The sequence below is a fragment of the Bos javanicus genome, chromosome 5 (genome assembly GCF_032452875.1).
Source record: "Bos javanicus breed banteng chromosome 5, ARS-OSU_banteng_1.0, whole genome shotgun sequence".
NCBI lineage: Eukaryota > Metazoa > Chordata > Mammalia > Artiodactyla > Bovidae > Bos > Bos javanicus.
In genome coordinates this window covers 75,016,767-75,028,012 of record NC_083872.1, presented here as the reverse complement: position 1 = coordinate 75,028,012, position 11,246 = coordinate 75,016,767, and the positions used below count along the sequence as shown (strand labels likewise).

Below are 11,246 nucleotides of genomic sequence, written 5' to 3'. Positions count from 1 at the left end.
CTGAGGCTTCCTTGCATTGACTGAGGGGCTCAGCTGGGCTCCAGATGCTTGACCTCCTTCCCCAGGAGGCTGTCACCCCGGTCTCAGGGAGCACATCCTCCATGGCTCCTCCTGCCTGCCTGCTGGGCTCCCATCCAATCGTTTCCCTCAGACCCTGGATCCCCACAGGCCCCGTGGGATGCCTGGGGATACCCGTGTCATCTGACTTGATCTGAGCTTGGGCAAGCTCCTCCTCTAGCCCTGGGGACCAGGATGGACACGGGGCACCCAAGGGTGATTGAGAGCAGAGGGCTTGTGTGCAGGTGTGAGAGAGGGTCAGCCATAAACAGAGGGGAGAGAGAGACAACACACGCCTCAACCAGGCTGCCTTCATGTTTTACCAGGACTTCTGCAGGAGCTTCCAGAACTGTCTTCCTGTGTTTACCTTGGGTACTGCCCTGCCCCATTCATCTACTCCCCATACAGGGCTAGAATGACCCTTAAGTATATTGACCTTTGCAGTACCTGCCTCCAGCTTTTCTCTGGCTGCCCATGACTGAGCACAGATGCCAAACCTTAACTGCAGACCAAAGCAGCATGCAAGAGCCTGGGGGCCCCTGAGGGCAGAGCTGGAAGCCAGGTTCACTCCATCCCTAGGGGTAGGACTGAGGGGCTGGGGGATGGGAGCAGGGACAGAGGGAAAGTCCATCCAAGGCCATGTTCTGACATGGTCACCCATCTGGGATTGCACCTGCCAGGACCTTCTGAGGAGCCTTCATGGGATGCCTCAGTCTCCTCCTCTCCAGGGAAGAAAGGGGAGCATCAGGGTTTGGCTCTCACCCCCACGGGCCTGCTCCACAGGGCACGAACTCTCTGTTTCCATGTGTGGAGCATGTGAGCACCTAACTGGCTCCAATGCCTGGAGCCCAGGGCAGGAAGCCAGAGACCTGGGACCTGGAAATGGTCCCAGCACGTCTCCTAAGACCCTCCCCACGTGCTGCAGAGCCCTCTCCGCACTTTTGTCCAAACCTTCCTTGGAAGACTTTCCTCAGTGCCTCAGGCTCCCTCTCAGCCCGTGTTTCCCTGAGGCTTCAACTGGCCCTTCCATTCCTTCCTGAAGATGTCAGCAAGAAAAAAAGCAAAGTGAAGTCCCTCAGTCATGTCTGATTCTTTGTGACCCTATGGACTGTAGCCTGCCAGCCTCTCCCATCCATGGGATTTTCCATGCAAGAATACTGGAGTGGGTTGCCATTTCCTTCTCCAGGGGACCTGGAGAAGGGTCAATTCAGGGATCGAACCATCAGCAGTCATGGCCATCGCCTGCCTGACCTTCAGAAATAGGAGTTCATTTCTTCATCAGTTCCTGGAGAATTCCCATCCTGCACAGACTTCTGGGCAGGGTTTCAGGCACTGGATACAGAACCATTCAGTGTCCACCCCCATGTCTCCCTGAACCCTTAGAGCTGGACCCCACTGAGCTCAGTGTGTGGTGGATGCAATTCCACAGTGACCCCTGTGTCAGGTGAGATCCCTGTGGTTCTGAGCAACAGAAACTGAGTCTGACTAAGTGAGCACAGAAGAGGGTGCTGGGGGAAGCAGAGAAGGTCAGAGAAAGGAAAGAAACCCCCAAACTCGCACAGTTCAGGAAGTACAGGAAGCAGGACAGGTCCCCCTGCAGGAGCTCACGGTCTGTCCCCTGAGGCCCCTGCCAGCAGGGGCCTTAGGTCCAGGCACCAGGAATCCCAGTGTCAAATTCTCAGGACACAGAATAGCTTGAGTCCAGGGACTATGTTTTTGGACCAGTAGGTCAGGCTGAAGGATGAGGAAGATGAATGGGTAACAGGGACCCTGAACCCTGGGGATAAAGTCTCAGGTCAAGAGGCTCCAGATGGAGTGCTTCCTAGATGCACGTGTGCCCTCTGCCCAGACCAACAGACATGACTCTCCTCACGCTGTTCTGGGTCCAAGCACCCCACACACGACAGTAGGTGCACAGCTCACTTCCCCAGCTGGAGACAAACACGAATCCCCTCCACCTGGTGCATGTCGCAGGGATGTCAGGGGTGAAGGGCCCCAGCGTGATGCCAGTGCTTCTCCTGCTCTGTTGAGCCCCTTTCTCAGTACTCTGCATGTATGTTATACATGTGCAGGCAACAGGGAGGTGCAGTAGGGACCCGACCTCCAGGAATATTGCTCCCCTGATACCAGTCTTCACTGGGATCCCACTCCCTGTTCCTCTTTCCTGCAGGGAAATTCACTCCTGTGGAGCCTGGGCTGGGCCATCGCTGTGACAGCACTGTCACCTGGATCCTCATCGGATCCTCACTGCACCTCTGAGAGCAGGTGGTATCACCCCCACGGAGAACAGGAGGAAGCTGGGCCCCGGGTCCAGGAACGTGGCCACGTCCCCTGCCTGGGAAGGACTGTCCGGGGAGGGGCCTCTGCGTGCTTCCAGCCTCTTTCCTGCATCCAGGTTGAGCTGATTGGTCGGGAGGACACAGGGTGTCCTGTCCCAGGAGGAAGTGAAGCAAGCACGTGGTGTTTCTGTAGCACAGCTGTCCTGGGTCCGGGCCAGTGTACCTGCCTTCCGGGAGCCCAGGTCACACGGCTGTCTGTCGTCACCTGCCCTCCTGTCCCACGTGGGGAGAGACTGGCAGGGGTCTGTGCCACACTCACGTGCCCACCACCCAGGACCCGAGTCCCTCCCAGCAGGGCCTCTGGTGTGGTTTCTAGTTTCTCTGCAGGCCCTGGCACTGGGTGGTTTTTAAGCTGCTGCTCCCATGTCTCAAAGGTACCTTGCAATTCACAGAGCCGCCTTCACACCAGCTGCACACAGCCTCCTGTTGGCTTGTTCCTGGGGCTTAAACCTAACTGAGTAGTGTTGTTCTAAGTTGCAGAGGTCAGTATTTACGCTAAAGCTGCTTCTTTTCAGCAAGTTGTGTTGCTTGCACAGAATATCTACCAAGTGTTTACACTCAGATGAGTGATGAGCTGGGCTGGGCCCCGTCTCCCCTCAGTGACAATCGGTGATAAGAGACTTGTTCTGTCACAGCCCTGCTTCCAAACCATGTGTAGTCCCAGCTGACCCTCCTGCCTGTGGCTGCACCATGCTCAGCCTCTGCTGCTTAGCTCCTCTGTCTCCAAAGGCTGCTAAACCCACTCTTGACTTACATTACCTGTTAAACATAAAAAATTAGAAAAGCTTTTCTCTATTTACCTAAGGTAAAGCTGCCTGAACCCTGATGTCCACTGTGACCTTTAGTAGAAGTGCACGTGGGCAGAGACACCCAGATGTAAGATTCTTTCAGGGCTGAGGTTCTGTGTTTGTCTGCAAGTCTAACTCATTACTTCCCCTTTGCTGACTGCAACTTGTTCCCTTCCCAACCCCTTCTCCACTATACCCCCAGGTCCTGCTTTCCCTGTATCTGGAAAAGCCTGCTCATAGTGAAGCAGGACTGACCCTGACTCCAGGCTCCTCACCCAGCCTTGGCCTTGCTCCAGAGCTCAGTGGTGGGTACTGCTGCGGGGAGTGGGGTGTGGTATGGGATAAGCATCCAGCTCTCCTCTTCTAGATCAAAGACCTGGACAGCAACCTTTACCCCATTGGCCAGAGCAACATCAGCAAGTCAGGCAGGTATCACATGGGAAAGGGGGAGAGAGGGAGGGGCTGGGAAGAAGCCCACAGGGTGGGAGAGTGATTTGCCAAGGGCCTCACGCTCTGTTGGTGGCAGGTCTTCCTTCACAGATCCAGGGTAGGATGTGCTGAGCCAAGAAGGACCTGGCTTGTCAGAGCTGAGCTTGTTTTTCTAAGGGGTCAACAGGGAGGGGGCAATAGCCCAGGGTGGGGCCCTGTAGGTGGGCAGGCCTGAATGACTCAGACATGAGGGCTTTCACTTTCCCTTTTGCTTCCTGGTGTATATCTGGGCCCAGAGGGTGTGTGCGGTTTATTGAAGAGATGCACAGCTGGTGGCTGCATCTGCAGAGCTGAGAACAACTGGATCTTGTTCACACTCAGGCAGAGGAAGACTCCTGGGTAAGCAGGGGTTTAAGACTCCGCCTAACTCCCCATCCTCAGGACGCATGTCTGAGAAAAGGATGATTGCCACTAATTGACAGAAGAAGGGAAATGGAAGCTCAGAGAGGTGAGGTCAGGGTCTGAGGCAGCAGGTTAAGCAGGGGCAGAGCCTGGATATGGAGGCAGGTGTGTCTGAGGGCTTCCTCCCATCCCCTGGGGCCCCTAAACAGTGCAGAGGGAGGGTGACACCTGCTCAGGTGGGCTCAGCTCAGGATGTGGACTCCTGAGATGTGACTGGATACCCGAGAAGGAAGGGGATTTTGGGGGTGCTCTGGTCCTTTGGCCTAGAACACACAGAACTATACAAAAAAGTTCTTAATGACCCAGATGTCCACGATGGTGTGGTCACTCACCTGGAGCCAGACATCTTGGAATGTGAAGTCAAGTGGGCCTTAGGAAGCATCACTAGAAACAAAGCTAGTAGAGGTGATGGAATTCCAGCTGAGCTATTTCAAATCCTAAAAGATGATGCTGTCAAAGTGCTGCACTCAGTATGCCAGCAAATTTGGAAAGTTCAGCAGTGGCTACAGGATTGGAAAAGGTCAGTTTTCATTACAATCAGAAAGAAAGACAATGTCAAAGACTGTTCAAACTACCACACAATTACACTCATCTCACACACCAGCAAGGTAATGCTCAAAATTCTCCAAGCTAGGCCTCAACAGTATGTGAACAGAGAAAATCCGGATGTTCAAGCTGGATTTAGAAAAGGCAGAGGAACCAGAGATCAAACTGACAACATTCATTGGATCATAGAAAAAGCAAGAGAATTCCAGAAAACATCTACTTCTGCTTCATTGACTACACTAAAGCCTTTGACTGTGTGGATCACAACAAACTGGAAAATTCTTCAAGAGATGGGAATACCAAACCACCTGACCTGCCTCCTGAGAAATCTGTATGCAGGTCAGGAAGCAACAGCTAGATCTGGACGTGGAACAACAGACTGGTTCCAAACTGGGAAAGGAGTACATCAAGGCTATATATTGTCACCCTGCTTATTTAACTTATATGGAGAGTACATCATGAGAAATGCCAGGCTGGATGAAGTACAAGATGGAATCAAGATTACCGGGAGAAATATCAATAACCTTAGATATGCAGATAACACCACCCTTATGGCTGAAAGCAAAGAAGAACTAAAGAACCTGTTGATCAAAGTTAAAGAGGAGAGTGAAAAACTGGCTTAAAACTCAATGTTCAAAAAACTAAGATCATGGCATCGGGCCTCATCACTTCATGGCAAATAGATGGGGAAACAATGGAAACGATGACAGACTTTATTTTCCTGGGCTCCAAAATCACTGCAGATGGTGACTGCACCCATGAAATTAAAAGATGTTTGCTTCTTGGAAGAAAAGCTATGACCAACATAGACAGCATATTAAAAGGCAGAGACATTACTTTGCCAACAAAGGTCCGTCGGGTCAAAGCTATGGTTTTTCCAGTGGTCATGTATGGCTGTGAGTGTTGGACCATAAAGAAGGCTGAACACTGAAGAATTGATTCTTTCAAACGATGGTGCTGGAGAAGACTCTTGAGAGTCCCTTGGACTGCAAGGAGTTCACACCAGTCAATCCTAAAGGAAATCAGTCCTTAATATTTATTGGAAGAACTTACACTGAAGCTGAAGCTCTAATACTTTGACTACCTGATGCAAAGAACTGACTCATTGGAAAAGACCCTGATGCTAGGAAAGATTGAAGGAGGGGGGAGAAGGGGATGACAGAGGATGAGATGGTTGGATGGTATCACCGACTCAATGGGCATGAGTTTGAGCAAGCTCTGGAAGTTAGTGATGAACATGGAAGCCTGGAATGCTGCAGTCCATGGGGTTGCAAAGAGTCAGACAGGACTGAAGGACTGAACTGAACTGAGGAGAGGTCAGGTATGGCATCTTGAGCCCATAGAGTGAATCGGATCCCAGTCTATCATGAACAAGATTTCTGACCTTGGGCGAAACACATAACATCTATGCTTCAGTTTCCTTATCTTCAAACAGGGATACAATAGTACACACCTCAGGGTTATTGGAATAATATACGTTATAATTTATAAAATCTTAGAGCAACTGAAGTGTAGAGCAAAATCAGAAACACCTGAGGCTCTCATCAATAGCTGTTGCTATATCAATAAGGATCTTTACTATCATTTCAGTCAGGTCTCAGGAGGGGTAGTTGATAAATGCTCTTTTGCCTTCTAAAAAAGGATTAAACATAATCAACATTTGCTTTCTTTCTTTACCTCCCAGCACATGATATTTACAACCAGAACCAAAAGAAAATCTCTCAATATAAAGATCTGCTTAAAAAAAAAAAAAAAAAAAGAACTGAGAACTGACAAGATTGAAGGGATGGCACTCTCCTATATCATGAGTCTAAATATAGATTGGTAGTTTCTTTGCATAACAGTGTGGCTCTAGGTATGAAAAATTTTTACGTGTTGATACCCTCAGACTCAGTCATTTCACTTCCAGAAATAGCTTAAAGAAATATTATCAAATGAAGGCAAACTTTTCTACAAGAAAGGTGTTCTTTGCACTATTATTTACATAAATAATTAGAAACAGCCTAAAAGTTCAACAGTCAGGGGATGACAGCAGAGAGGACTGGGCACCATCAGGGGCCCTCAGCCACCCAGGGCAGAACTTCAGGGATCGGGTGGGGTTGGAGGGACTTCAGGCCCTTGTGGGATAAAGGCTGTTGCAGAAGCTAGGAGGGCTTGGGCTGTGGGAGCTGCAGCATCAGGAAATTTATTAAAGCAGAGACTGGAGCACAGGGAGCAAGACATCATTTTAGAATGAAAACACTCATTTGTTAATAAACATGTCTACGAATAAATATTTTTATATTAAAAAAGGCATAGGGCATAGTCATCATAAATGTGGGATGTAGATCGGAAAGACCAGGCTCTGGAACCAGCATGAAAACTTGGGCTGACCTAATTTTAGGTGAGTTTCAGGAGCCTGCATGTCATAGACAATGAATCAATATTAGTTATTACCAATTAGTACACACAAGTGTTCCCTCACGTAATTTCCAGAGTATCCCCTCCTATCTGTTCTTCTGTGTCTGGTTTTATTGCCCCTATAACTTCGCAGATGGCTGCCTCCTGTCTTATTACCTTCTCCTTGTGCCCCAACAGGAGAGCAGGACTCTAACTCAGGGTGGAGAGAGCAGTGGGAGGATGAGTAACTTTCCTTAACTAGTGGCCAGCAGAGCCCAGGGGACAGAGAAGCACGCTGGGCTAAGTCCATGGTGGCACTGGTGGCCGTCCTAGTGGAAGCCGCTGGAGACCAAACCCCTCGCTGCTCCCTGCAGTCACTGCTCACTTATGATGGAGCCTGCAGTCTGTTTTTCCTTCCCAAGGGTGAAGCCACACCTCCTTCTAGCCTGACGCAGACAAGGAGCTGAAAGGAGATCTCTGAGATCCTGCTACTGCCATGAACCCAAAAGACCTCCGGGACTGCTCAGGTAGTCATCTGTCGCTTGTTTGGGTGGTTCCTACTTACGACCCAGAACTGAGATGCTGCCAACTATCTGAATTAACCTAGAGAAGAATCAAGAATCAGAAGGGAATAGATAAGCATCCTCGTGTCCCATGGAGGCCAAGGGGACTTCCCCAACCCTGGGGTCTGTCCCTAGCCTCCTTTCTGGCCCTCTTCTCTGGAAGCCATGCCAAGGTGCTTGGTCTCTCCCTCCCGGTCCCCCAGATCCCAGCTCATGACTCAGAAGTGAGGCCAGAACAGCCCACAGCCAGAGGGGACAGCAGAGGGAGGCCCCAAGACCAGACAGGGCAGGGAGCGGAGGTCCCGCAGCATCCCTGAAGCTTCTCCTGCCCTCTCTCTTGGTCCGAGCCTCCTCATGCTCCCGTACCTGGGGCATCACCACAGAGGCTATTTCTTCCAACTCTCTCTCTGCCACCTGCCCTGCTGCTCTGCAAGGATCAGCGGACCCTGAACTGAACCCCAGTCTGGCCTTTGTCGCCTCCCCTTTGTGTGATCTGGAGCACAGTTATCTGACCTCACCTGTAAAATGAGAAGAATATTTCCCTATATTGTTATGAGGATGAAATGTAATGTGCTCTGTGGCCTGGGCCACACAGTAGGTCCTGCTGAGTGTGGAACTGTCCCCTCTACCTAGACTGTGTTAGATCCAGGTGCAAAACTCCCCCTCCCCCAGAATCACCTCTCCCTCCAAGCTGTGTCACCACACCCACCCAGGGATGTCATATATAAGCATGTGCTTACCAGGTCTGTGAAGAAAGCTGAGTGCTGAAGAATTGATGCTTTTGAAGTATGGTGTTGGAGAAGACTCTTGGGAGTCCCTTGGACTGCAAGGAGGTCCAGCCAGTCCATCCTAAAGGAGATCAGTCCTGGGTGTTCATTGGAAGGACTGATGTTAAAGCTGAAACTCCAATACTTTGGCCACCTCACGCAAAGAGCGGACTCATTGGAAAAGACCCTGATGCTGGGAGGGATTGGGGGCAGAAGGAGAAGGGGATGACAGAGAACGAGATGGCTGGATGGCATCACCGAGTCAATGGACATGAGTTTGAGTGAACTCCGGGAGTTGGCTTTGGACAGGGAGGCCTGGCAGGCTGTGATTCATGGGGTCGCAAAGAGTCAGACATGACTGAGCAACTGACCTGAATTCAACTGAACTGAACCAGGTCTGATACCTCAGGCAGGTACTGGCTCTACTGATCTCAAACACCTCTGCAGATAACCAAGTTCTCTGTCATTTCACGCACCCACCCACACCCCAATCAATAAACAAACAGATTTAGTGCTCTGGGATCCCTCCATATGAGACCTGGGTTCCTTTCACTCTTACTAAAACAGGAAAAAGAAAAAAAATTAACAACCCTTCATGCTGCGGGATAGACAGAGAGAGTAGTGAGCTGGTATCTCTTCCTCTTCAAATAAGGGCACAAATCATCTTGGATTTGGGCCCCACACTTATGACCTCATTTCACTGTAATTTCCACCTTAAAGGCCTTATCTTCAAATAGACTCATTGAGGTGGAGGTGAGGCTATGGCTTCAACATATGATTGGGGCGGTTGGATACAGTCCACCCATAACCCCAGATGAATCCCTCAAGAGTACCCCCTGGTGACTGCTGCTCAGGAAGATTAACATTAACCACTTTATGCTCAGTACTATTTACCATTTACATTACACCATAATTTCTTCTCATCCTAGTCTTTTATCCAGCTAGGGTAAAAGCTTTTTTGAGGATATCAATGAGTATATCCAGAAGAGAGTAAGCAACAAAGAGCTGCAAAACCTGCTCACTAAGGCAAAACCCAGGAGAATTTTGTGATTGAGGCCCGTTTGTCCAGGTAACCTACACGGGTGCATCAGGAATGTTTCCCACATCCCCCCACCTCAGGCTAGCTTCCTCCTGGCAGGCCTCCTCCAGGGGTCAGAGTGGAGCAGAGGGTCCAGGCTGGAGGACTAGTAGGCAGGCTTAGGAAGCAGGACCAGGACTAGAGTGAGGAGAGTGGGCCCCGAGGACACAGAACTGAAGGAGCTGTGACCCTGGCAGAGGTCCCCTGAGTGGGAGGGGAACATTTCTTCCCTCCTGATGGGATCCCCTCAAGCTGGGCTAGAGGGCCCTGGGTGACTGTGTCTGCACACCCTGCCTAGGACCTGGTGTCTCCCTCCATCTGGGACCCTCTTCTAGTCTACATGGAGCTGCCCTGACAGTGGAAGGCCGTGTGGCTCAGGGAGCCCTCCAGGGTCACAGTGAGTGGCTGCGATTGTGTGTCATTTGAGGGATTCTGAGGAGCCTCACGCATCCCCAACAAGAGGAAAACATTTCCTCCACCAGCTGTGCAAGTGCCAGTCTCTTCAGGCTCAGCCGTTCAGACGGGTGTTTCCTCGTCTCTTGAATCTTTAGAGTTTCCATAAAGTTGCACACGGCCTTAGGGTGCAGGTATGTGACACTGTCGCCAGGTAAGGTTTGAGTTAGGCTGGTGACCCCCAAGAGGTCAGGGTGCTGGGCACTGAAGGATATCAGGATTCCAGTTACAGTTTATTGCAGAGCGGAATTCAGGTGCCATCAGCTCCCAGACAGCGTCTGGGCGGGTTTCACACATGAAGCTTCCATTGTCTTCAGGACGAGTAACTGCCCTGGATTCAGTGTGCGGCAGGGCGCACAGAGCACTGCCCCAGGGGTGCTCACCCTGCTCAAAACAAATAGTGACGTTTTTTAAAATGTTCATTTTGCCTGAAATATAGCATCAAGTAAGTTGGGGAGCTGTCATAGGATGCGATTTCTGGAAAGCTCTGGGTATGTGTACTGTGTATTTTGCTTACCCGTGCAATGTCTGCAGTGCTCAATTTGTGCCTCTCTTCGTATTGTCATAGTCTTTCTTTTCTGTTAGTTGCCAGTAAGTTAATTCGGAGTTAAAGAATTTTAAATGCACGACAACAAAAGCCCTTTTGTGATGTTGAATGAGAATAGGACCAGGCCTCAGTCTTTATTTATTATCGTGATGCTTTGTCTATTACTGTGACCATTTCCAAGCTAAAAAATTAAAAACAAATTACTAATACCCTGGCCTGTTGTCTCTGAGTACTCCCAGAGGTCAGACTAACGCCCTAGTGTCCAGCTCCTCTGGAGGGCAGTGCAGATATTACATGACCCGAAGCCACCATTGTATGTCACTTTGTCAGACTGTCCAGTGGCCAAAGGCCCAGGCAGACAAGCACACTCCTATCAGCCAGAATATTCCAGGAGCTTAGGGGCCACTTCCCAGTTGCCAAGGGCAAAGAGCAGGTTGACTCCTCACTGCACACTAAGGCCCTTGAATGAAGGTTTTCTCCCCCAATCCCACTTGTGTTAGTTTCTCTGCGGACTTTCCACCCACAAGTCCTTTGGAAGTGATGCTGTTGACCTGCCTCTGAGGCATCTTTATCAAATACCTCTCTTAAGACTATCTTAAAATGGCTTTTGCTTGTTTATTTCATGATTGAATAATGGAGTATCCATGAGGTACAAACATGTGTTTAATGTTGAAAATAATTTACATTTGCAAAAATTTTCCCTTGTGATTTATAATAAAATCTCTGTGGTTTATGCAGAATAGATCCATTCAGCTTATTTTACAGAGAAGCAAAGTGTCTTTCTTAATCCCTTGATGTTCCTTGTTACAGGGAAGAAGTGGAGGCATTGTGTGAATTT

General features: G+C 49.9%; 1 long non-coding RNA gene across 3 annotated transcripts; it reads left to right on the top strand.

Annotated features, from left to right (window-relative positions):
• The first annotated feature begins 1,606 nt into the window (after positions 1-1,606).
• LOC133247908 (uncharacterized) lies at positions 1,607-10,552 on the top strand. 3 transcript variants are annotated; one of them, XR_009736559.1, is made up of 5 exons: positions 1,607-2,322; positions 2,789-3,613; positions 3,910-4,012; positions 7,423-7,527; positions 8,307-10,552. It is a non-coding gene; the product is annotated as an uncharacterized LOC133247908 (long non-coding RNA). The 3 variants fall into 3 exon arrangements; XR_009736558.1 differs by having other exon boundaries at positions 1,612-2,878; positions 3,552-3,613; XR_009736557.1 differs by having other exon boundaries at positions 1,614-3,613.
• Positions 10,553-11,246: the final 694 nt, after the last annotated feature.